Here is a 27,639-nt window from a genome sequence, read left to right on the forward strand (position 1 = left end):
TTCCGTCGTGGAGGTGGAGCCATGTATCCTCGGTGCGCGGGTGGTGGAGTGCTGCGACGTGGCACCAAGGTCTGGCACTCATGCTGGGGACGGTAGCTTGGCGCGCGCCTCTCTGCCCCGCTCCTGAATCAAGCTGAGAAGACTCTGGTGCATTCTAAAACCTTCTCCCAAGTTGGGCCACCTGATTTTGTAGCCGACGGAGCTCCTCTTGCACATCTTTGTTGCGAGGCGCGGACTCTTGAGTTTGCAAGGGTGCAAACCTATTGGCATTGGAAGATGGCGCGTCGTTGGTTGCCGTTACGTGAAGGCAGGACACCCATCCAGTCGGTTGGATTGGGATGCTGTTGTCGACGATGGTGGTTGGCCCAGCGATGTAGGGCTGCTTGTTTGAGCGACGCATCTTCCAGTACTCCCGCACGACCGTGCGCCTCACAATCTCCTTGATCTTGGCAGGTTCGTATGCCCACCCGTCAGGGAACAAGTTGTACGGAGGCTCCACCGTGCTGGGGTAGATGAACACCTTGTGACTAAGGTCTCTCACGTCCAACAACCGGTCCTCCTCCGGAACAGCGCTTCGCGCAATGCGAGCGCTGACATGCTGATGAAGCTGTTGTACCTTTCGGTACGTCCTCCTAAGGTTGCGCAATGGATGTGGGCTTGGCGCGTGTCGAGCGTGCATCATTTGTCGACGTAGGTTGCCAGAGACAGCCTCCAAAGCTTCCAACAACTCCACCTCCGTTTGTTCCACAGCTGGGATAGGTGCGCCTTGATCAGGAGTTGGTGTAGGGAACCTCAGGGCTGCACAGCTTGCGTGCCTGATGTTCGCCTTAGTGCGTAGGTGTTGTGCGACGTGGACGTCTCCCTTGACTTCCGCGATGGCGGACTTATTTAGGAGGGCACGAGCTTCCAGCATGAGGTCGTGACGCTCCTTCTTGGCCTTAGCGAAGGCCCGCTTCTGCGCCTTCTTGGACTCGATCTTTTGGAAATGCGCCGGGTCTTGCGTCTGGTGGATGTACGTCTTGTCGCGATGCTCAAAGACTGCCACAGGAGGGTGTGTGCTGAAGGAGATCAAGAACGGGGTCTCGATGTCGGTAGCGTCATGTACTCCTCCAACTCCTTCATGGACCACCATGGGATGAGCCTTCTCGAACTTGATGGGGAACACCGTCTTGGTGTCAGCAGCTTCAGGTCGTGTTCCCGCTTGTCCGGCGATTGGGACCATGAATTGCCCGATCTGAATCAGGCCAACCTCCTGGGTGGTTGCAGTGTCGGATGGTCCTCCTGCAAGAAGGGGACCATTCATTAGGACAGTTCCACCTCGAGGACCGTCAAGCAGCATGTTGTGTTTGTTGGAGGAGAGGCGAAGATGAATCCGACGACCACATTGTAGCGGAGATGGGAGGAGAACCATGTCCCACCGGGCGTGCCAATTTGTTTGGACACCAGAAAACCCGACTCAAGCGGCTTCTCATGTGGGAAAAGTGCGGGCATGCCAGTGTACTAAGGTACACAAAATAAAAAGATGGGAACATGCATTTTATTAATCATCACGAGTTAACAAATACAAGTTCCTAATGATGCGCGCGCTACATGGCCTGCTAGTGGCGATCTGACATGGCGATCGTGGTCTTCATGGTTCCTGGGACCTCGAAAGGCTCCCAGTTAATTACCCCCGTGAGCTAGTTCACGGAGTACCTTCGATTCTGCTGTTGGTGTAGATGTGGGTGGCGTCGGCGTGTCCCTGGCCTTGTCGGTCCATGAGCCGGTACAACATGGCTGGAACATCAGCCATGCCCGCCTACGTCGTTCGCCTCGTCGGTGTCGAACGGCACATGGTGTTGTAGTGGTAGTAGCACTTGCATGGTTGGTGTAGCTCGGACTGCTTCGGACTTCCTTGGTAACGTCGTCGTGGTACGTCGTGGAACTTGATCATCTGGAGTTGTTGAAGTTGTTGATGAAGACTTGTATGTCGCCTTGCTCGTGTTCTCGGCACACGTAGATGGCATGTGCATGCATGGCCTGTACGTGCACGTATATACATGTACATCTAGGCTTCGCATGCCTCTTGTAGTAGTACTTGCATCTTGGTGTAGTACTTGTATCTTCAGGTTCTTGTCCTGGCAGCCGCGTTCGGATCTCAGCCTCCTCCAGCTCCACGCCGCGGGCATGTCTGACACCAGCAAGCCGAAGCCCGCTGGCGATGCTCCGCCTCCTCATGACGCGATGGTTCTCGCAGTCCGGCTCCGACTTAACATCCAGCTGCCGCGTCATCCACTTCTCGACCAGCCGTGACGCCGGCCGATGTGCATGCTGATGCAAAAGATTGAAAGAAACAATAACTAGATTAACTAACTAGTTTCTTACCCATGGAGGAGATGAACACCATCTCCTTGCTTGTAGCCCCTGGTTCCACGAACGGGCGTGCGGCCTTCTGGATGAAGACGCCTGATAGCCGATGGGCTCCCTCGCGTCTGGACGTCGGTGTTGGCGGATTGCGAATACACGCTTGCGGCAGGAGAGCCCGGCGGCGCTAGTTGCTTTGTGGATGGAAAGTGCGATTGGCCTCTCCAGGGGTTCTGAGGCTCCTTTATATAGGCAGGCAATTAGGGTAGCAGCTGGCCTGTTGGGCCACACGCACGCGCCGCCGGAGTTCCTTAGCAGAGCGAGATATCCGGTGCTGGCAGCTTGCGTACTTATCTCCACGTGATAATTATCCTTCGTGATCAAGTTTCTAGAAGGCCAGTTGAGATATTTGCTGGCTGCGTGGACGTGTACATCGATTGTATTCCATCCAAACACCGGGATCAACTAGTATCTCTCCTATGCAGCCCCTGACATGCGGGCCAGCAAGATGGAGTGCTATTGAATAATCTGAAGGAACAAGATATATATGCACATATATCTGACTCAACGATTTGCAGCCGATAGACATACGTCGCCTGGAAATCCCATACATGCTAGCCGTATATACCGAGGGTTCTAGGATATTCCGGCCAGATCACGTACCGATCGAGTCGCGCCAGGCTACACCATCCTGTTGGTGTACACCTTTGCAGAAATATACAAACCATGGACCGGCGTACGCACGCGTCCTACAGCCAGTTTCATACTTATCATGACTGGCACCTGCTAGCTTTTTTCCATTTACACGTCGAGGCGCATTTACGCGCATGCATGGCACTGTGCTACGTATAAGCCGGTGCTACATATAAGCCGGTACATTTACTGTAGCATTTCGTTTGTATTTGGTAATAATTGTCCAATCGTTGACTAATTAGGCTCAAAACGTTCGTCTCGCAAAGTACAACCTAACTGTGCAATTAGTTTTTTATTTCGTCTACATTTAATACTCCATGCATGTACCACAAGTTTGATGTGACGAAGAATCTTCTTTTTGCATAGTGTTAAAGTTGGGAGTTGGGAGCAACTAAACAAGACCTAAATACTCTTGAATACAAGTGGACCCCACCCCTGTCTCCGAAGTTGATGGCTTGGGCGAAGTGATTGATGCAGCAATATGCTTGTTGCTTTCCAAAGTAGCACAAACCTAGTGCGGTGCTTTTCGAAGTAGCACGAAGCTAATGTTGCGAAACGTTAAGAATAAATGAGACTTCGATGTAATATGTCTGTCGGGATTAGTAAAGGCGTAATATCACAGTTTTTGCAAACTGATGTTAGTCTTAGTGGGGTTTCATCTAAGTTTCATTTTGTATTTGATACTATGACACATCAGCAGATTTAATGATTATGGCCTTGGCTTGGAGCATCGGATGCCAAGAATGTGTATCCAAAGGTGTGTGCTCTTTCGCTCGCTCAGTTAAAAAACTGTTTTTTGTCCCACTCTCATAAAAAAAACTATTTTGCTCACTCTTGAAAAAAAAAGATTCTAGATTCAAAAAAAGAAAAACAAAGATTCTTCCCCTCCCTTTTTTATAGGGGATGTTTTTTTTTTTGTCTTGGTAGTACTTGTATTTAACCAAAAGAGAGTAGGAGGGCTACAAATAAATCCTAGGCATTCTCAACCAAACCACCAGGGCCCAAACTTTGTATTTTAAGCCTGAAAATACTCTAGTGGGAGCCCTAGCATATGATACACGTCCAACAACATGGAAGATTAACATCTCGACGGCCTTCTAAGTTTTTGCACATGGACAACCTCGGATGCCGTCGGACTTCTGTCTTCCGTACATCTGATCCAGCAAACGACCCACCGTTGGAGACAGGTGATGCGGTCACCAGTCTCACAACTCACGAGGGGGTGGGCCGTTGGCAACGCTGTACAAGTAGTACGTAGAACGCACAAAATCTGACAACGATAAAAACAAGATATTTTGCGTGACCAAAATATGTAACGGTGGTTGTCTGCCAATATTATTCAGTAGCACAAACCATCAACAAAATGGGAAGTTACATGTTACGAAATATAGCATAACATATATATAGATACAAACCTGACATACACAATTTGGCAAGACGGTGGGGACAAACCCAATCATCTGCACACATCACTGCCTAAGAATTCTCTCTTATCATGCGTTATCCTGATTTCTGAGTTCTTTCGGTAAATGCACCACGACCACACCAAGACCACGTTTCACAAAACTGCAAAGCATTGCCCCTGCTCAGGTTAGGGCCTGGAGAAGAAAACTTTTCTATGAGAAGAATCTTTGCTCTTGCTGTGTAGCTCGAAAGGTTAGCTCTTGCTGTGGTTTGCCCTTTTCAGCAGCTTCCGGCTAGGTGGTACGTGATCATCCTGCAGCATATGACACAACAGACGTGAGGGTGGCTGTATAACTAAACGAGAATTTGCTGAAGTACACAATGTGATCTATTTATATCTCCAATTGATGATAAGCAACAAGACAGCAACATTTCCACAAGATGATAGGATAAACTACAACGATGAAGCAACATGTACCTTATATAATGAAGCCGCAGAGTCTGACTGCATGGTCTGATTTTGAGCTTGCCCAAGAGACTGCAAAGTCTCGATGGCATCTACCGTGAGCTGCCAGCCAGAAAGAGCTGTGCTCGAACCAGTATTAATACAACATGCAGCAGCAACATTTCCATTCACCCAAGGACAGTAATCGTTGTGGTGCCTTATTGGATCAAAGTCCGGAAGATCTGTTTCATAATCATTTTCTCCATTTGTTGCTCCTGACAACCAAGCATAAGAACAGAATAAATAGCATGTACAAACAAAAAGGAAGCCATGCAGTTTTTGAGGGACAAATGGTCAATTTACTTGAAGTTTTTGTGCCCTAGGCCTAACTGATTGAATTATGCTGGAATGGCAAAAGTAAGGATGCAAGCAATAGTTGAGTGCAATAAGAGAAATATGCAATTTTTACGGCAAATCGAAGACTATATGAATGTAATCCACAATGGTAAACATAAAACTTCATGATAAGAGATGAATGTAGTTCAACAGAAGCAAGTGTATGCAACATGTACCTAGACCATTTCCTGGACCATAGTCATCATTAGTTAGCATTATACCAGTCACTTCCTCTTTTGATGCATCAATGCCAGAATAAACTCTTGCGTTGCAAGAAAGAGAAGGATGTGCGCTATTCTCACGACTCATCTTCTCTCCACTCTCAACTGAATCAGCTTTAGTTGAACCACAAATTTTCGAACCACTGTCAGCTCGAACCGCTAACCGAGATGCCATATCTTGGCTGTCACCATTAGGATCTTCTCGACCAACTTCTTCAGGGACAAACTCATCCATCAATGCAGGTCCAGGGGCTGACTCACCAGTGTGGCCCATAGTCTCAATGAGCTCGGGAACTGGATCAGCGTCTCCAACAACACTACCAGTTTTATGCTCAGAAACATCAGTCCCATGAATTTCAGCTTCATGACTGGCACCCATCCCGACACTCCCTCCACTAACTCCCAGGCTAAGTTGATCTCTAGCAAATGCAGGAGTTGTTTCAGCATTGAGGACTTCTTCCCCTCCATTCATACTACTCCCTCCTATCTCTCTTGCATTGCTTTCAGTTTCAGCAGCAGGCTGTACAAAACTGCTTTGCTGTGCTTGGTTGCTATAATTCAGATCCAATGTGTCACTCATTACACCACTCCTGAGTGCACTAGAAGGCTTATTAACATCATCAACATCACATGGATGGTATTCAACACTTTCCATTGAATTTTCCTCCACACCGTGAACTGTATCCATCGCAATAACAGAAGATGCCCGCATAGAGTCATTCGGAAATGGGTTGCGAAGGACAGATGGACCCTCAGCATTGGATGTATCAAACTTATTAACATCTATATCCAGGTCTAAACTTAAGTTTCTGCTGGGACCAGCTCCTGAAGAAGATGGACGATTGATATCGAAAAGATTAAAACCACGAATCCTTTTGCTCCGAGCACCAGAATCTTGTGCGGCGTCATCAACTTCGTCACAATCACGGTCAATGACAGTTCCCTCAATGCTGTCAGCAGGCTGAAGCCTGTTTATTGGCTTGTCAGCTGTGCTCCCACCTTCCTCCAAGTTACGCTTTCTCGAACTGGGGCCCCGAGATTCAAATGAGGCTGCATGGCCACCAAGCTCACTTCCAGTGGGTTGCCCAATAATTAGATCTCTTCCCATTCCTCCATAATTGAGATGTCCAGGCATTGGGGGCAATGCAGAATAGTTTGATGGCAAACCTCCTGCCATTGTCAGATTTAAGTCAACTTGAGCATTCGACAGAGACTTACCCTCATCAATACCAGCCTCATCACGTCCCTCAACATTCTCTCTCTCTGCTCCTTCAGCAACCAGTCCATTGATACCACTTGTAGCACTAATTCCGCGGATCAACACAGGCTTCCTTCCTATATCAGGCATGTCGATGTTATTCAGACTAAAATGAGAAGGCCGTGGCACTGATCTGAAGTCCCAGATTCTCACTGTCGCTCCACATAGGCTGCAATCCAGCAAAGGTGATCTCATGCTGCATCCAGAATCTTTGACACGCATTTTACCTTTCCCCTTGTCTTTCTTAACTGACGCAGAGTATGAATTTTGATGATGCTCAGGAAATTGGGAATGGAATTGGCCATCTGGTTCAGCTGAGCCTGCATTTCTGGCAGAGCGGGTTGAATTCTCTTCCCAATCTTGAACATTAGGAAGCCATCTAGGCTCCCATCCACAAACGCTAATAAGCTTCTGTGCCTATATCAATCAGATGGGAGTGGCCTAGATCAAATAAAGCTCCATGTTCTGAAAATAATACAGCAATGAAAAATGCAACAAGAAGGCATCAATGGAAAGAGATGAAGAGATATACTTGAGAGTAGCAGCAGGTTTCATCTTGTTGGCCGATATCAATTCCCGTTGTACTGTCTGTTCTGTAGCCCAGCTCCCCAGACAAAATTGTAACTGACTGGGATAAGACTCGATCAATTTGAACGCTTCTAGTGAGTTTCATACTCTCAATTGCAGATAAGGCAATAGCAGGAAGAGACGTGAACTGCAACAATCCATCACAGCGATCTTTAAAACCACCAACAAGAGCTGATGGGGTTAGGTGGAACTGGACCAAACTATCAGCACAGCTATTTCCTCTCCAGGGACAATCATTCTGGTGTGATGCATCGAGCTGCTCAGCAAAAGCTTCCCCAGCACTTGCAACTACAACATAACATAAAGGTCCAAACAAGTTAGTTAGGTCCCCCAAATGAACATGTTACATTTTGTGATAAGATACTGGCAATATTCCAGCTTAACTAAGTGACAAAAACATAAGTAAAACCAGACAAAGTTTTAGCTATTGTAGATCCATCAATAACTTAAAACAGTTCATCAGCACTGAGAAACTAAAATAAATTGTATTACCATCCAATGATAAAGTGGCATAGATGTCCTGGATTGAGAATGCACTATAAATACACTTAGACGTAATAAGCATAAGTTCAGCCAATATCAAGTCCAACCAACTCAATATAGTTCTGCTGTCCGAGAAAACATTCACAACAAAGAAAATAGATATGCCTCCTCTGTTGCACAATTTTCACAAAGTATACCCCCAACCCATGCAAACGGGCATGAGCAGCATCAAAATTAAGCAGTCAGTGGTCAGTATATTTTCAGTTGCATTGATGCATTTATTTCTGCCTTTTTTAGGATTAAAGGAAGCTTAGCCATCTTCCATTGGAAACAAAGTGTACAGGACAACATAGAAGAAGCAGGTAACTGCCGTAAATTCCAGCCTTATCATACAAAAACAGATTGAACCATAAACTCCAAACAAGTTGGATTGCTTTAGCCTTTAACTTAGTACCAAGAGGATAATAACAATTTGCACCTCATAGCATTTCTTGTCATATAAAGGTTAGCCTGAGAATACAAAACAAACACTCTGTTCCTTCACTCAATTGGTACAAGCAAATGGTAAATTCAGCTAACGGTTTCTTATTTATTTCAGAGAGGAGAACCCTGCTGTCAACAAAAGCAAGGAGGTAGCAATTTGCAACATATTGATATAATAAAAGTAAATGTGTGACATAGAACAAGTAATAGTTCCCTTAGTTGCAGCATTCACTGGCTCAGATTTTTCTGTGCAGGTAATAACATCATTGCAGTACAAACTACCAAATGATGCCAATAAAAAAAATGACATATTTAAGTCTGTGAAATGATCAATTGGCCCAAGAACTCATCATTCATTAAAAAAAAAGGGCGTACCCAGTGCAGAGAGCTCCCGCGCTGTGCGGGGTCTGGGGAAGGGTGTTAGTGGCAAGCCTTACCCTCGCCTGTGCAATGCGAGGAGACCGCGACTCGAACCCGGGACCTTCCGGTCACAGGCGGTAAGACTCTACCGCTTGCACCAGGCCCGCCCTTCAAGAAATCATTCGTTGATAAACAAAAAATAGCAAGAGCTGTACAAAATGCTAGTCACGAGTAAACAAGCTTAGTTTCTCAGAACCCATTGCACAAATCTGTTAACGAGTTTTTGCCACTTAAATGAGGTATAAAACCTAGCATTGTAAGGAAAACCTGAGAGTTCCAGCTTGGAAAAAGGTCAAAAACTAAAAGAAAAAACTTGTTGACTTCGAGCATACCTTCAGCAGGGGACCAGGATGTCAATGCAGTAAACATAAGATGTGCACCACAAGATTCACATTCAATCTTGTCCATGTCAATGTTCACCCAGCCTCTTCGAGCACAAGCCAGTGAACTAGCAGCCTGTAAAAATTAAGTCAATAGTGTTCTTTTTCAATAAACTATTGTGGTCAATTTAATTTCCTAGTTTATCTATTTTTAAATAGAAGTCAACAACAACAAATAAGCTATGGCCATGTTTAGTTCCCTCAAACTCCTGAATTTGGCACTATGCAAAAAGAAGATTTCCCGTCACATCAAACTTGCGGTACATGCATGAAGTACTAAATGTAGACGAAATCAAAAACTAATTGCACAGTTTGATTCTACTTTGCGAGACGAACGTTTTGAGCCTAATTAGTCAATGGTTGGACAATTATTACCAAATACAAACGAAATGTTACAGTGCGCTACAGTGCGCTACAGTGCATTTGGCGGCGCTGAATTCGGCCAACTAAACGTGGCCTATATGGGGTCAAACAGGTTGGCATTTTAAAGGGAGCATATAAAAATATCAATGTAAACATAATTTTAACTAGTCCACTGCTTAAGAATGACAATATGTTCAAGTTCAATAATAGCACAATGAAGATTAAGCCTTAAAAATAGAATATTTTCCAAGCCACAACATATGCAGCACAAAAATCACTCCCTCCAATCTTGTTAGGAGGGACAAAAGGTTATTTTATTTGATGTTGTTGGTTTTCAGAAAGAGATATATCCATATCTTCCTGAAGTGCCCCTAACCGATTATATATGTTAAAAGCAAAAATACTCATTCTCTGTGTTTATTGGTTTTGCAGATGAAAGAATACATTAGTATCATAGCAGGAGAAACAACTTTATTGGGGGTATGTATTCCTCTTTGATTAGGTGTATGCATTCAGATTGTGCAAGTGTGCAGCTGTACAGAAATCTAAAACATCATATGAGGTTGCAAAGGGATAACATTGTACTTCCTCCGTTCCAAATTATAAGTCGCTTTGACTATTTCAATACATAGAATTTGCTATGTATCTAGACATATATTATATCTAGATACATAGCAAAATGGATGTACCAAAAAAATCAAAGCAACTTATAATTTGGGATGGAGTAACTGATATTTGGCATGCCTTGATCTGAGATTGACAACCAATCAGCCAGCCATAAGCAAGTTTGCCAGAGTTCTTCAGTTATTCCAAACCATTATTTAGGGATTAGGGTGGTTCTAAACAAATGCGCTTGCAAAGATGCAAGGTCAAATACCTCACCAGAAAAATCAACAGTTGATGAATAGTTAACCACAAAAATTATAACACCACAGGTCAGCAAGAGCCCAATATGAGAAGAAACAACCTTTGGCTTAGAAGCCCAAGTCGAAGGCTTAAACGTAGCCAGCCGACGAAGCAAGTCGCCTCGTTCCCACGGTCTGCATGATGATTGAAAGCAGTCCGCAGCAGCTCCATTAGCATTAGTACTAAGTGCAGGCTGAGATGCCGGCGGAGCAATATGAGAGGATCCCGCTTTGGACACTTGGTCACTGCCTAGCCAGTCTATGCTAGCTACATTAGTTTGTGCAGGGGGCGATGAGGCACCAGCGGAACTGCAAAGAACAAAACAGAGGAGCTTCAGTACAGGCAGCCAGGCAGAAAGCAGAAGAGCGCAAAGTAATTGTACATATTAAACATAAAACAGCACAGCATATGATTCCATATTAGTTTATAACAGATTATATGTTGCAAGACCTTATGTATCTTTGCAACAATAGCCTTGACCCCATTAGCTCGGAAAATGGATAGTATATACTTCCATGGGAAAAAAGGGGAAAAAAAGGTTTATTTATTCAACATGACCATGGACATAACAACACTCGCACGCTACAGTGGCACATACTAAGCTCATTCCCATCCAATTCCTAAATTCTGCAGTGAAGACCCCAAGAACAAAAGGTAATTTCAGGTAACTGGAGCACCCTAGGGTTTAACAGACGGCCTACTAGGTCTGACATACACAGCTAACTCAAATTACTAGGGCCACGAATCCTGAGCAAAAATTCATTTTTTTCCAAGCACACGCCACCTCACGGCCTGGGGAAGCCTTGTGAAGCCCGATCCGGAGGCCAGGCACCAGCGGCGCCGAGGGGGTCGGCGGACACAGCCGCCACGCGGACACCCAGCGGCCACGCGAGGAAAGGGCTGGGAGAGAGCGCTGCGTACCTGGCGACGGGTGTGGGCGGCGGCGAGGCCGACCTCCCGGGCGGCGGATCGGGGGGCGCCGCCGACGAGCTCCGCACCTCCTCGCGCATCGCGGCCGCGCTCGTGCCGGGTCGGGTCAAGGACAGGGAGAGGGGTCGAGCGAGGCCGGGCGGGGCGAGCGCAGGCAGAGTGGTGTGGACCGTGTGGCGTGTGACTCGAGCTCGATGGAGAATGAGACGGCCCGCGTGTGCATTCACATCGCCTGCACTGCGCGGCGACGGCCGGGCGCGGGCGGCTGGTTACCAATGGGCTCGCGCCGCGGATTTCCCGTTCCATTCCGTTCCACGCGGCGGCGGCGTTGACGAAGGCAACTGGGCCAAACAAGATTTTGGAAAACATCATTAGTTAGCTAGTAAACCCTTATGGCTTATCTCTACTATAATGCACCAATCAAAATTGTACTAGGTCCCTCCAGAAAAAAGGCTCCCGCTGAGAGCCTCCAACCATTGTGCACCCAAGAAAATACACACAGTAATTCATTTGCATTAAAATCAAGGGTCAATAAAACATCTAAACCAAATTCGATGACCACGGTTAGATGTGAGATGTCAGGCTTCTCACCCCCGCGCCCTCCTCGCACGCCACACGCCGCGACCCGCCGCGACTACGATTTAACGAGCGAAGCCGATCATCACCGAATAAAAAAACACGTTCAAAACACCGCTGCCGCCAATGGACATGTCGAGGACGCCATGGATCCCTCTTCTCTAGCTTTGAACCAACCGCTCCGCCAGACCATCTCGTCGGCCGGCCGTGCCTCCTCCCGGATCCGCCAGACCAAGCAAAGCGCACGCTGGTCCCGCACGGGGAGGCGGCGGCAGCGGTGGCGGCAGGCAGACAGGCGAGACCTGATGCCACGGGGACCTGCTGGCGCACGACGGCGCTTGCATCCATGCCGTCGGTCAGGGGTCGTAGTCCACCAACGTCTTGTCGTTCTCCATCTCCTCCTTGCCGAAGAAGAGGGCCATTCTCGTGGATAGCAGCGCGCTGTCGGTGCGCTCCTGGAGGAGCTCCTTGAGGCGGGCCACGGTGTCGGAGGCGGAGATGTCGTCGAGCCCGATGCTACACGGCATGATCTGGTAGGGGAGGGCGAGGACGAGGGCAGCGCGTCATTGAGGAGGACGAGGAGGACGCGGGAGACCTGGAGGATGCTGTAGTGCTCGGTGTCACACGCGTCGTTGAGCTCCTGGTAGGGATGAAAACGGATCGGATACGGACGGATATCACCGATATTACATTTGTTTTCATATTTCTGTCCGAATTCGGATTCGAATACGGATAGTGTCAACTATGTCGGATAGAATACGATTGGATATCGACATCATAAATATGCGATTTGAGTATTCGGATACGGATACGGTATCGGATGTTGGATATCCGGACTCGGATATGGACAGATCTCAACCCCTCTAAACAGATTCAGTTTCGAATACGGTCGGAAAATATCCATACCGTTTTCATCCCTAGCTCCTGGTCATCCTCCTCCTGCCCGGCGATGAAGAGCTAATACGACGGATTCCCCTCTCCCTGGACGCTCGCGGAGGCTCACCTCTTCCTACGTGCACGGGGGCTGAGCCAGATCGGCCCTCGCCGTGTGCCTTAGGAAGAGGTGAACCTCCGCGAGCGTCCAGGGAGAGGGGAATCCGTCGCAGTGGCTCTTCATTGCCGGTCGGGAGGAGGACGACCAGGAGCTCAACGACGTGTGCGACACCGAGCACTACGGCATCCTCCAGGTCTCCCGCGTCCTCCTCGTCCTCCCCGATGACGCGTTGCCCTCGTCCTCGCCCTCCCCTGCCAGATCGTGCCGTGCAGCATCGGGCTCGACAACATCTCCGCCTCCGACACCGTGGCCCGCCTCAAAGGAGCTCCTCCAGGAGTGCACCGACAGCGCGCTGGTCCCCGCGAGAATGGCCCTCTTCTTCGGCAAGGCGGAGATGGAGGACGACAAGACGCTGGCGGACTACGACCCCCGGCCAACGGCATGGACGCGAGGGCCGTCGTGCGCCAGCAGGTCCCTGCGGCGTTGGCTCTCGCTTGCCTGCCTACCGCCACCGCCGCTGCCGCCTCCTCGTGTGGTACCAGCGTGTGCTTTGCTTGGTCTGGCAGATCCGGGAGGAGGCGCGGCCGGCTGGCGGGATGGTTTGGTGGATCCGGGAGGAGGCGGCGGAGCGGTTGGTTCAAAGCCAGAGAAGAGGGATCCATGGCGTCCTCGATGCGTCCATTGGCGGCGGCGCCGTTTTGAACGCGTTTTTTTTTATTTGGTAATGATTGGCTTGGCTCGTTAAATCGTAGTCGCGGCGGGTCGCAGCGTGCGGCGTGCGAGGAGGGCGCTGGGGTGAGAAGCCTGACATTCCACATCTAACCGAGGTCATCGAATTTGGTTTAGGTGTTTTATTAGCTCTTGATTTTAATGCAAATGAATTACTATGTGCATTTTCCTAGGTGCATAATGGTTGGAGGCTCTCAGCGGGGGACTTTTTTTCTAGGGAGACATAGTACAATTTTGATTGGTCCATTATAGTAGAGATAGAGAAAATGAATTATTACAGTATTTTGAATTCATATTTGCCTTATTTTGTCTGGAATTAGCTCTAGCAGCTGGATAACAATTTCGTCAGCAGTGGGTAATTCACACCCATGTGCAATATTGCACAGAAGAAAGAAAATTCGACAGCGTTACTTTGCTGAAAACTATGCACATTCTTCATTCACATTATCCAGCATACTTTAGTCTCAAAGCACCTAGACAAAATTTAATAATAATAAAAATAAACAGGAAGCAGTAACTGGGTCAGTTTCCACCGACTCCCTGACTAGTTATCTGCAGCGCTACTTCTAAAACTTGGTTGCAGACCCATCACGGGGACCTCCGTTGCCGCGGCTCGTTGCCTTACACGATGCCGCTCTCTGGTTTCCACATCACGTCCTTCAGTCCATTTGAGATGTTGTGGTAGAACTGCACAACACATCCAATAAATGACAGAATCAGTTTATTTCGTTCATTCCTAGCGTGGCTCCAACCGAGTGTTAACATCACATTATGAACTACAAGTTTAATCACCATATATACCTTGTGGAATTCAAGGGTGTCGCCGTTGGACTTGCGCAGCTCAACCATGTACAGCGAAGGCGTGACCTCAAAAACCTTCAGGCATCAGGTAGTTTTTGTTTCAGTCTAAGCACCAACCAAGAACAGTACAACAAACCATACAGGAAGTCTAGGCACAATCATGAAGCTGTACCTCTGTTGCAATGGCCAGCTGACCCTTCCTTCCAGGGTTCTCCCCTTGCAGCTTCAGCTGATGGTTCAGAAATTGTGGTCAGAGTAATGCTCAGGGCAAATGGAACTATGCAAACAAGGTGCTGCATCCTGATTCGTAACTTCCACTACCTTATAGTTGCGCTTCTGAACATTGAAGCCCATGGGTCCTGCTGCTGCTTCGATTTTCGACAGTATCTCATTTGCAGGAAGCCTTGATGCAAACCTTGTTTCTCGCTTAACAGGACCCTAGTAATACAAGCATTGCAAAGCATTCAGTTAGGCAAAGGTGTTATGGTTGCTGACATCCGAAGTTCAGGTTCATCAATTAAGAATATGAACATACCGTTTGCTTCTCAAAGAGTGTGCCGAGATTGAGGCCCTGAGATGTCGAGATTAACTCGAAAGCATTCATTACTGATGGTCTTTCTTCTCTCCTCTCAACAACAAGCTGTGCTGGCTCCTGCAATGAAAGCAGCTGTTTTTGAACATGCCCATACAATGAGTTGTGAGATAATACAATTGAACTGTATGGTGGAAAAGCTTACCCCTGATTCATCGAAGATGGAGTTGACATCGTCCAGATTAACATCTGCTGTCTCAAATCTGGGAGGCTGATACCCCTTCTTGAACCACTCATTGTTAATAAGCTCTGCAATAGTTATTCTCTGCACAGGCCATAAAAAGATGATACAGAGTTATTAAACCTGAGATGCTGAACAGAATGAATCTAAAATGATGACTATGAACAGTAGAACTTACAGTGTTAACATTAGGATCTAGTATTTTCTTGATGAGCTTCTTTGCACTTGTGGAGAACCAGGACGGGCAACTGAAATCTGCTTTGAAGATCTGCATAAAAAATCAGACTAAGTCTCAAGCAACCATTCAGAAAAAGGAAAGCCAATTGCTTCATGAGTTCTTGTCATTGTAGAGACTGGCAAACCTTCTTGTAAAGCGACATTAGGTTCGAATCTTCAAATGGGAGGTACCCCGCCATGAGGATAAAGAGAATCACTCCACATGACCATAGATCAGCCTTAGCTCCATCATACCCTTTATTGTTTATAACCTGTACATGCAAGAGCACTGGACATGAGAACAGAATATTTTACTGAGTGGAAATAAGAACATAATTAAAAGCATAGTTGTGGTCAGTACCTCGGGAGCAACATAATTGGGAGTTCCACAGGTTGTATGCAGCAGACCATCCTCCTGCAAGTTAACAAAAGGATATTGAAAAATAATCAGCTGATTGGAAAATATTCTATTTGTTAGGTAGGTTCAGGTGAGAGTAAAAAAAAGCATGGAATCGACATTTAAAACACAAACTATTTTATGGCGATAGTATTTTTTTTATGGACATGTTTATCCAAAAGAGGCCAATTTACTTACTCGGACTTGTTGAGATAGTGCACTCAATCCAAAATCTGAAACCTTGAGTGTGCCACTAGCATCAAGCAGAAGATTTTCAGGCTGAAAGAAAGAAGGAAAAAAACAAGCACATATCAATCAAACACAGTTTCCTGCTGAACCTGCGCACTTCTCCATATAAACTGTTAAGCAATACTCACCTTGAGATCACGGTGGTAGACGCCTCTGCTATGGCAGTAATCGACAGCGTTGATCAGCTGCTGGAAATACTTCCTTGCATCATCCTCTTTCAGCCTTCCACGCGAAGCCTAATACCACAGGATGGGCGCAAATTCATCACATGCCCTGAGTGCATGATTCAGACAAGGATGAAAAGACCGGAACACCCACGATTTTGTCGAAAAGTTCGCCACCGGTGACAAGCTCCATGACTATGTATATCTTTGTCTTGCTGGCCATCACCTTCATGAGAGGACACACCACGTAAGTGGACAGACACACATAGAAGTGGACAAGGACGCAAAAGAGGGGACAAAAGGTAAAACTCATCAAGCAACAGGTAGCAACAAATAATCAGTAGCACTCAGAAAGCATAGTTCTCTCTTTTTGAAAAGATCAAACAAGGCATAGTAAAGTCCAACGTTTATCATCAGTTCATTGCCGATCCAAAAGAAAATATTTGTTTCTTAGTGGGAGGAAGAACAGAGAATTCAGTTTGGGGCCATTTTTACTCTGCTCTCATATATAGTTTCAGGTTGCACAAGCGTGAAAAATCCATTTATTGATCAGTCTTCCACAGAGGATTAATCCCTGGAAAAACGTATACCTCGTACATCCGGATGACGTTGGGGTGCCTGATGAGCTTCATGGTCGAAATCTCTCGCTTTATCTGCAAACAGCAACAGCACGAGCGCGTCAAAAGTCAGAAACTGGCCTCGAAGTCAGAGGACAAAGCTGACCGTCCCAGCCAAACAACGACGCACACGTTCCAACGGAAGTCGGGCGAGACGACCAAACGAGACGCCCGTGCTCGCCTGCCTGCTACCGTCAAAGCTCGCCAGCTGGTGTATTAATTCTAACTGGTGGTCCAACGTTTTTTTATTTAATTTTCAGACGATTCCATTTTTCGCATGGTGGCGGCTCTAGAGAAATTTCTGACAGAAGACAAATTCTGACGCAACGCAACTTGCTTAGCTGCGAAGAGAAGTGAAGGATGTGGAGTAACGGAAAGGAGCGTGAATTTAAGTTTCACCAGACTTCCAAACGTGTTTCCCCTGAAGATCCGTAAAAATCAACAGGAGGTAAGGAACAGCACGTGATTGAAAAGAAAACGACACGAGAGCGCACGTCTCCTATACAACTCATCGAAGGAGTCATGATCCATGTTCATGAATGGAGGAGCAAACGCATGAAGAGAAAGAGACAATTTTTCGTCCTGGCTCTACTCTAATCTTCAGAGGAGAAAAGAAGGAACTGAATGGAACTTGAAGCACGTAATATAAAAGAGAAAGAGAGAATTTTTTTCGTCCTGGCTCTAATCTTCATCAGAGGAGAAAAGAAGGAACTGAATGGAACAGGAAACACGTAACAGAGCAGGAACAGAGAACGGGGTGAAGGTGAAGGAGAGAGAATAGAAACAGGGGATCGATGGCATGGCATGGCATGCTTTACCTGGGCGATCATCTTGTGCTTGAGGACCTTCTCCTTGTCGAGGATCTTGATGGCGACATTCTCGCCGGTCTCGACGTTCCTGGCGAACTTGACCTTGGCGAAGGTGCCTTCGCCGAGGGTCCGGCCGAGCTCGTACCTACCCACCCGGGTCCGGCCCACGGACACGCTCATCTTCCTGTCTTTCTTTCTTTCTTCCCGGGCTCCGGCCGGTAGGATCGGCGAAAAAGGCGGCGCCTTTACGGGCGAGTAGATCCGAAGAAGGTGGATTTATCTGCCGGTGCGCGTGACGGCGGCGGCGGCGGGCCTAAGACCTCTTCTTGTCGCAGGGTCTCCACTGGACGAACAGCTCCTGGTGCTCCTCGCCTTGCTGCCGCTGCCGCATCAGGCCTCGCCTCGCTCTGCTCGCTCACTGGTGTGTCAGTGCAGCCGCTGCGCGCTGCGGCATGGGACGGGAGGGGATCGATCGGCTGGTGGCGAGGCGACCAGGTGGCGGTCGGAGGCAGGGGGAGAGGGTAATGGTGGATGCCTGGCGATGGTGGTGGTGGTTGTGGGTCGGGTAGCGGAGGCGAGGAGGAGACGGGAGCTGGGTATTTATAGGCAAGGGAGAGGGGCCGAGGGGGGTTGGGACTCGGGTGGGTGGGAGGATCGGGGAGAGGAGGAAAGCGCGGTGGCGTCGCGGGACGAACGATGGGGCGGACGGGGGAGTCGTGCGGACGGCAGCCGCGGCGTGGCGTGGCGTGGCGCCTTCCGCGAGCCTTCTCTGCACTCCCCTCGTTTACCGCGCGCGTCCTTGTGGTTAATTAGGACAGTTCTAATGGTGCATTGACGATGGTTTCTATCCTCATTAAATGACTTGCCACGTAGGTAAAACGTTGATATGGAAACGTAATTAATGAAGAAATAGAGCAAAAATCATAGAAATGGTTTCTTCGTGAAGAAATCAGGTCTACTCTTGACCCAATGCACCAAAAAACCATGAAATCGCCATTGGGGAGAAACCATCAGTTTCTAGGGAGCTCGTGTCGCACTTCCATTGGAGGAAGAAGATAGAGTTGGGAGAGAGAAAAAGAAAATAATTATTACTCATAGAAACCATGGGTTGGAAAGCAGTATTTTTTTAGTGCGGTATCCTATGTTATAGAAACTACTTGTTTTTTTTTCATTGGGACTGCTCTTAGTTTGCTTGTTACCGCGTGGTTAATGCTAATGGTAAAATTGTAGGAATAGATTTTATTTTTTTATTTGATATATAGAAAAAATGTACGTATGTGTTTAATTAGTTCATGTAGGACTGAAGTATATATTCATTGTCCACAATATCACAAATGTAGAAATAGAATAAATTATTGTTGTAATTCGACTCTCTGGAAAAGAAACACACTTTTAAGTGGGGGATAAGTTTGTTTATGACTCATAATATATACCATGTTCACTTAATCGTATCAGCCATAATACAGTGTTTTTCTCTCACAACAAAACAGCATCAGCCGACTTATAAGCCACAGAAACGATCAAGCGAATAGAGTGCGTGTCTGGAGCATCGTGATCCGCTGATGGTGACGGTGTGGGCCCGGAGGGACCAAATTGTTGGGGGCACCGGGGCAACTCTGGTCACTAGTAGAGAAACGAGCTTTACTCTCGGTTGGGAAACCCCTTCAGTCCCGGTTTTCCAACCGGGAGCACGAATCCGGGACTAAAGGGCCCCTCCTTTAGTCCCGGTTTCTCGCCCGGGGTCCCGGTTGGTAAGACCAACCGGGGCTAAAGAGGCCTCCCGGCCTGGCTACGTGGACCGGACCTTTAGTCCCGGTCGGTAATACCAATCGGGACTAAAGATTTTCTTTTTTTTTGTTTTTGTTTCTTTTGATGATTCGTTCGCATTCTACGCTGCTACCGGGTTTCTTTTTCTTTTGATGATTCGTTCGCATTCTACGCTGCTACCGGGGCTTTCTATTTTCTTTTTCTTTTTTTATTTCTATTTTCAATTGATGATTCGTTTTGGCTTTCGAATACGCATTCTACGCTGCTAGAATATACGTAACATTTTATACAAACTAAAGTATCAAGGATGCAGTGGTACGATCCTATAGAACAGATCCGGTTCAAGTAAAGTCGTGGTGCATGACTCCAGAGCTGAGCTTTTAAGTTAGCTTTCACTCTTCTGAGCAAGCGAGGTGGTGCTAATAGGTGGGACTGGCCAGCAATTCCAGCATATTGCGTACTGGGCCACTCCATTCTAGTCGAGCCGGCCCATCGAGACAGCAACCGGGACTAAAGCTAATGCAGCCTTTAGTCCCGGTTCTAATAGCGAACAGGGCGTTTAAAGCTTGTCGCCGAATAAACTCAAAAGTGCATGCATGTAGATGTACTAAAGCTAACAACAACCGGGACTAAAGCTAATGCAGCCTTTAGTCCCGGTTCTAACAGCGAACAGAGCCTTTAGTCCCGGATGGATGGACGACAGGCATCACGTACAAGAGCACAACCGGGACTAAAGCTAACGTAGATGTACTGTTAGTTGCATGTAGAGGAAAGTGCAGTTGAGACATCACGTACAAGAGCACAACCGAGACTAAAGCTAACATGCATTTCTAAAAGGAAAGTGCAGTTGAGGCCCACGCAGCCCATCCACATGATCGGTTGGAGACCTTTAGTCCCGGTCGGAGACAGCAACCGGGACTAAAGGTCCCTTTCTAGTCTCGGACGGAGCCTCCAGCCGAGAGTAGACTTTTACTCCCGGTTCGAGGGACCAACCGGGAGTAAAAGTTAACCTTTAGTCCCGGTTGGTAGCTCCAACCAGAACTAAAGATCCCCTGCAGCAAAAGCCTGCCGCAGTAGCTGTTGGGCAGGGACCTTTAGTCCCGGTTGGATCTACCAACCGGGACTAAAGGTTTCTCTAGTTCCGGACGCGAAAAATATCGGGACTACAGCCAAATTTCGAAGTGGATCAAATGTCGTTTCTCTACTAGTGGGTTCGGACAACCAGTAGCTTCTCATTTGGTCTCCCATGGTAAGCTCAAAAATACAAATGGTCTCCCATGGTTTCACTTGACCTCGGTTGATCCTCCGGTAGTTAAAAAACAAAGGGTAATAATAACAAACAAGAAACCATCTTCTAGAATGGAGGAGGTCATACTGAGGCAATGAATTTCTAGGATTGAGAAGTGGTTGAATATTAGGATATATAGATGATGTGTCTCCCACGTTCCTTTGAAAATGAGACGTTGGTGACATGCACGAGAGGTGCTGGACTAGGGTAGGCTCTTCTACCTTGTTTTCTTGCCCTGTATCCGGCTTTGTTCAATGTTGGTGCTAGCATGATGCGCACTAGGTTTTATATGAAAGCAGTTTGTTTCAGGCGTGACAGGTGATGTCTATTGGTTTTTTCGCCTTGTCTCGATGCGTATGTTCGGTGCTAGCTCATAAAATCGGGTATGACAGAAATTACATGTACATGGCTTGTCATCCATGTCTCATATGTGTTTGTTTCTTTTTTTTGGCACCGAATGGCTGTCAACAAAATAGCAATGCATCCTTCTTTTAGGTTATTGTGCAATCTTCTCAGGAAAATAAGTACATTGTGCTATATTCGATGTTGCACTTAGTTTATCGTGAAATAATATGCGCCACTTATTTCTTTGGGTTTTGGTGTGATGCCTTTTTCATTTTAGCTTGTGTCAATTACACTAGCATGTGAAAAATGAATAAAACAAAAATAATATATGGGTGCTTGCTTTTATGACTACTAATTAAGGTATGTGATTACCGTTTGGATACATGATCACTACTTTATCAAAATGACTCGCCATTCATGCACTTGTGTTGTCGAATGTTTGAGAGAGAGAAGGTGTCGGGTACCATAAAAAGGGGTTCCCTAAGCGAGAACCGAAAAAATCGCTTAGACCTTGCAAATATCGAAGCGGGCTCGGCCCAGAACGAAAACGCAAGGCCTCGGACGAGGTACCGGTTCTCCGACTCGCCCGAGGCCCCGCGCGTAAGGCCTCGGACGAGGTACCGATTCTCCGCCTCGCCCGAGACCCCGCACCGTAAGGCCTCGGACGAGGTACCGATTCTCTGCCTCGCCCGAGACCCCGCACCGCAAGGCCTCGGACGAGGTACCGATTCTCCGCCTCGCCCGAAACCCCGCACCGCAAGGTCTCGGACGAGGTGCCGATTCTCCGCCTCGCCCGAGACCCCGCACTGTAAGGCCTCGGACGAGGTACCGATTCTCCGACTCGCTCGAGGCCGGCTCGGCATCAACCCCGTCACCTCCGCCTTGACCGACTTCTCTGACAGGACGTCATATCCAACCGACGCGTCTAACCACTCCTGCGACGTCAGCCGAACAACGGCTTGATACGGCGGAGTGGCCGACGAGATGGGAGTCACATCGACGCCATGCCATCCGGGACAGGACGGGGCAGGGGTTACCGGCCGCTATGCTTGGCACTGTGCCCACGACTGACACCCGTGCTGCACTGTGCTGCCTAACCCCTGCTCTAAGGACAGCGCGGCGTGAGAGTCAAGTCCGGGTCCCTGTAGCCTCGGAATCGACGTACGAGACCAACTGCTCCCTCCGAGCCTCGGCTATCTGCTTCCGGGCTCCTGTAGCCTCGAGACTCGAGCCCGCCAAGCCCCCCCACAATGGTTCAGCCTCTGCACCGACTAGGGCTCGGCTCTCTACATTATTAGCACTCTAGGCCCGGCACGTCATCCGCAGTACGCGCCATACCCTGCGTCAAGCTGCAGGAGCTCCCACGTCGTGCACAGGGCCAAGCCCTGTATCCTCGGAATCAGCATACCCGTGCCATCGCATCAACCCGGCCTCGGCACTCCGCGCCGGTCAAACATACAACAACTAGCACGCCTCCAAAAGAAGAAGGCGCGCCTGCCACCACAGGAGCTCCCACGTCGCACAGGACCAGGCGTGACCGGCGCGTCGCTCTAGTGCACCGAGGACAAGGCTGCTCCACTGACCATGCCACCACAGTGACGAGCTACAGGGCTCAGACATGCCGCCTCTGCTCACAAAACGCCACGTAGCAAATACATGTACCGCCCCCGTGCCTCCCTTCGACTATAAAAGGGAGTAACCAGGGCCGCTTCTAGACGGACACACACGGGCAAGCAACGCACGACGCTCTGTAACACACACACGCTCCCTCATTGCAAGAGATCAACATCTCAAGCAACCCACGCCACTCTACGCAGAGACCTGGGACTAGCTCCCTCTCTCGCTCAGCTTGTAAGCCCCCTACTACAAGCACCTCGGTGCAAGAAATACAAGATCACTCTCTCAGACTGGACGTAGGGCACCTATTGCCTGAACCAGTATAAACCTTGTGTCTCTTTACATCACCATCCGGGATTAGGGGCACGCAGTACACTTTCACTAGTCGGTTGAGGGCCTGCCGGTCCAAAACACCGACAGAAGGTGTTTAGGGCAGTCCCAATGGTGTATTGATGATGGTTTCTATCCTCATTAAATGACTTGCCACGTAGGCAAAACGCTGACATGGCAACGCAATTAATGAAGAAAGAGAGCAAAAATCCTAGAAATGGTTTCCTCATGAAGAAATCAGGTCTTCTCTTGACCCAATGCACCAAGAAACCATGAAATCGTCATTGGGGAGAAACCACCAGTTTCTAGGGGGCTCGTGCCACACTCTCATTGGAGGAAGAAGATAGAGTTGAGAGAGAGAAAGAGAAAATAATTATTACTCATAGAAACCATGGGTTGGAAAGCAGTACTTTTTTGGTGCGGTATCCTATGTTATAGAAATTACTAGTTTCTTTTATTGGGACTGCCCTTATAAACTCTTGCCTTAACAATCAGTTAATAAGGATACAATTAATTGTATGAATTTTTACTTCTGGAGGAGAAATAAGGTACAAGAATGTGTTGGAATACTAAAAGAAAATTGTTTTTGAAACCATTTTGAAATCAAAGTGACACGCCCACCACTAGAGTAAAAGTTGTAAGGCATCACTCAATACAATATAAAGTAGTGTGTGAACAAGTTCAATTGTTGTCATGCCATTGTTGTTGGACCATGGACACATTTATTTGAAGTTGCCCATTGCATGGATTTTCTTTTTATTTTGGACCAGTACCATATTGTAGAGTTCTTCCTTTTTGTAACTAGTGAATTGCACATCAACACGCACTCATTCAAGATGCCAATCGTATTCGAGTTTGGATTTGCTCCAAGTCCAAACTAAATAATTAAGTTTGGTTCTTTTGTGCATGAGTGCAATGGAGGATCTCATGGTTTTTACGAGACTTTGATTCATAACATATATTGTGTTATTGCTTAGGAAAAATATAGTGAACTAAATTAGGACATGAGTATTTCTTAAGACAACAGACTATTATTAGTATAGATAAATATTATATTTACAAATATGGCAACAAAGTAAATTTTAATAAAATTGATGGTTTGAAACAATATTCCTCACGGGTAAGTTTGTTCAGAATTTAACAGGCCTCCCTAAGTATGTAATGTTTAGGTTGGACTTTAAATTGGAGGAGCCTAGTGCTATCATGATTGGCTTGGGTACATCAAAGCTTAGGTGTAACAGTGTCATTTTCTCATTTTGTTTTCACTCCACCTCAGTTGATCATCCGTATATCAAATTATGAGAAAAAATGTTGTTTTATTTAGCGATACAAATAGCCATAAAAAGGCGGTGATTTCTTCCATAGGTCCTTGTGGTTTATGTTGTGAGTTGTCTGATGATGCACCCTTGTCTCCTTTTTTGAAATGAAATATTAATGACATCTATGACAACCTAGACTTGGCCAGGCTTTTCTCTATTTTGTTTTTCTTGTACCACTTTACTCAATGTTGGTGGTTTGTTTTTCAGCATGACCATGTGACATTGGTTATATATGTCATGGTTTGTCGTAACTTGCATACTCAATACTAGCTTATAAAAATGAGTGTGATTTTTTTTTCATGGGGATGGCTTATTAGTGCATCACCCGTATTTGTTTATTTTTGCAACAAGTGACGGCCAGCAACAAAAAAAAATGGACCACTGTTTTTCATGACAAATAAGCATATGGGTCCAATAAATTGTGTCCATTATATTATTAGCTTGCCCATCACATATTAATAGTTGTTGTTCGTTTTTTGTCCTTAGCTTGGTGTATTTTATTTGTATTTTAATTAGCATGTATTATTTTGTATAGTTGGTATTCCAAAACAAACAAAACAAATATGATAGATTGGTGCTTGTCTATGTCCATGTGTATTTGATTGGGTTATTACTATTAATTTGCAGGCTAGTCGTCTAGATATGCTCCATCGCTCTTTTGTCAAAAAGCCTCATGATACATGCACTTGTTCTATAAGCAATAATACAATTCATTATTCCATTTTTCTACTTTTCGTAAGATAAGGTGGAGGTATGTTAGCATACAAGGAGAAAATTACCTCATCTCACTATCACGAGTGTCACACCTAATTTTAAGGATAAAATAGGATGCAAAATCTTATGTGCGCCTAGAGATCAGTCACACACATAAGTTGATAAATTATAAATAGTATCATCACGAGTGTTTATTACATAACGAATAATAAGACATAGTCTTCACATAAATGTAGCGGAAGTATAAAGAAAAATCTATCTCGAAAGCTCCATATCACAGGGACGTCAAATGGTTGACAACAAGTATAGTATTCCTCAGGAAAGTCGTCATTACCATAGCCATCTGTTACCCATCCAGGATTTTTATTCAAATAAAGAAAATAAACAAGCGTAAGTACGTGTCGTACTCAACAAGTGTAACATGGGGTTCATGAGGCTAAAATGGCTTGATGTTGGTTTAACAACATTCAGCTTTTAATTCTCACAATTTTAGAATAAAAGTAGCAACAAGTTGTTTCAATCCCAAAGTAAAACACTTGATCAATGTAAACATGAATAATGAATAACATAAACAAATAATTCTTAGTGATCATCTATTCTATAAGGGTCCAAGGCCACTCGTGACCGTGAGTATGGTTGATATACCAGTTTTGCACTCTGCAGAGGTTGTACACTTTCACTGTGAGTCATAATACCCATATGTCCGTGTTAATTACTCCCAAAACACTTCCAAGGTGAGCAGACAAGGGTCACTATGAAGCCTTTTAATGGTTCATCAAACAAGTTAGGGCCATTAGATTCACTCGACAAATAGATGTAGAGCCTCCTTTCCCGATGGCACATTGATGCGCAACATATACTCATGGGGACAGAGGCCACACTATACCCGATTCGGCAAACCAATCTTACGCTAATAAAGGTAACCACTAACAAGGTAGAAAATGTCCTCATACTGAGCTAAAGCTAGAGCCATGTAGCCCTCACAGCTGTATTGTAAGTCCCGGATGTTCGCTTACAGATAAGTCCTTAGGGAGAGGAATCTGAAGCATTTAGAAAGTAGCTAAATACTCCAGCCCCCTGTTTCCAAGTTGCTAAAAGTCATATTTTAATGTTTATTGTATATACCATTAGTCAAGTTACAAGATCATGGTTTAATTGAGCACTAGCAAAACTACCCAATGCATATCCCATAGATGACAAGGTATAAGTTCAATTATAGGGAATCCCTATCAAGATGACACATGCAATATGAATTAAATGTATTAAAGTTGATAGGAAACAAGGATAATGCCATGCTATACTTGCCTAAGACAAAGTGCTCCTGCTCATCAAAGTAGAACTCTTGATCACCCACGAATTGCTCACCGTCTAAACTCAATAATCATGGCAACATACAAGCATCCAGAAGCAATCATGCATAGCAAATAAAAGCTATAGATTAGAACAATACACCAATAAGCATAAAATCAAGATGAAAAGTTTGTAAAACGAATCTACGTCTCACTACCAACACACGGACACGAAGATCACAAAAATCGGAGCTAAAACGAAGAAGTTATGAATTAAACAAGATTTCCTTTAGTAAAATAATAAATTAAATCTAACCTCGAATTTTAAAAGTTGAAAACATACTTAACAGTAGTATGAACATGTACATTATGGAATTACGAACCTAACGCAAGTTGAACGGATCAAATCGGAGTTAAAACGAAGATTTTATGGCCTACAGAATGTAGTGGCAGTCTTGTAAATAGATGAAATTTAATTTTTTTAATTTAAATTAATTAAATCAGATTTTAAATTTGTCTAAGGACTGTGGACACAATTTAAAGAAAAGACAGGGCTCTTTAGAATAAATGTAGGGACAGTGGGTTAAGATCCAAATAATTGTAAGGGCCTTTTTGCAAAATGACAGGCGAAGGGGTATCGGGCTCTATCGGCCGTTGGATCTGACTTGGGCGGCTGAGATAAAAGAGAGGGAGATGGGGTCGCCATAGCGGCGCTGTGCGCAGCGGCGCCATGGCTGGAATCGGCCCGACCTCGTTGGAGTTCATCGAACCGGTGACTCCAGCCACCATTTGGCTCGGGAGAAGGTCAGGGAGCAATAGGAGAATGAGTCGAACATGATGGAGGGGACTAGGGCAGTGGAGACAGCCCGGGGGTGACGCGGTGCTAGATGGGGCGGCTCGAGCTCACTGGAGAAACATCGGTGACGTGGATACAAGCACAGAATGCAAGGGAGAGAGAGCATGAGGGACACCTGCAGGTTACTCACCTTCTCGCGGAGCTCAGAGATGCGGTCGTGGCGACAGAGGAGTGGCGGCGCGGTGAATCGACCTCGGCGACAGATCTACTGTGGCTCTACTAGGGTTTGGAGGCGTACGGCTGCCTCTCGGCTTCTATGAGGAGGCGGTGCGGGCGCGGTTGCTACTTATGAGGGTGGTGGGAGCTTGCGACGCACACATATCAGGGCGGAGTCAGGGCGAGCGTGGATTCCCATCCAGAGTCGTGACCGGCTTGGACTTGAGTTAGAGGAGGAAGACGACTGACCGCTGGGGCCATCGTGTCGGTGAGAGAAGGGAGCGGGCCCGGCTATCAGCGGAAGGGAGGGGGAAAGGAAC

The 27,639-nt window shown here is 46.5% G+C and overlaps 1 pseudogene; it reads right to left on the minus strand.

Moving 5' to 3' along the window:
* Positions 1-4,318: 4,318 nt before the first annotated feature.
* Positions 4,319-18,208, minus strand: LOC136543312 (uncharacterized; annotated as a pseudogene).
* Positions 18,209-27,639: the final 9,431 nt, after the last annotated feature.

Source organism: Miscanthus floridulus, chromosome 3 (genome assembly GCF_019320115.1).
Source record: "Miscanthus floridulus cultivar M001 chromosome 3, ASM1932011v1, whole genome shotgun sequence".
NCBI lineage: Eukaryota > Viridiplantae > Streptophyta > Magnoliopsida > Poales > Poaceae > Miscanthus > Miscanthus floridulus.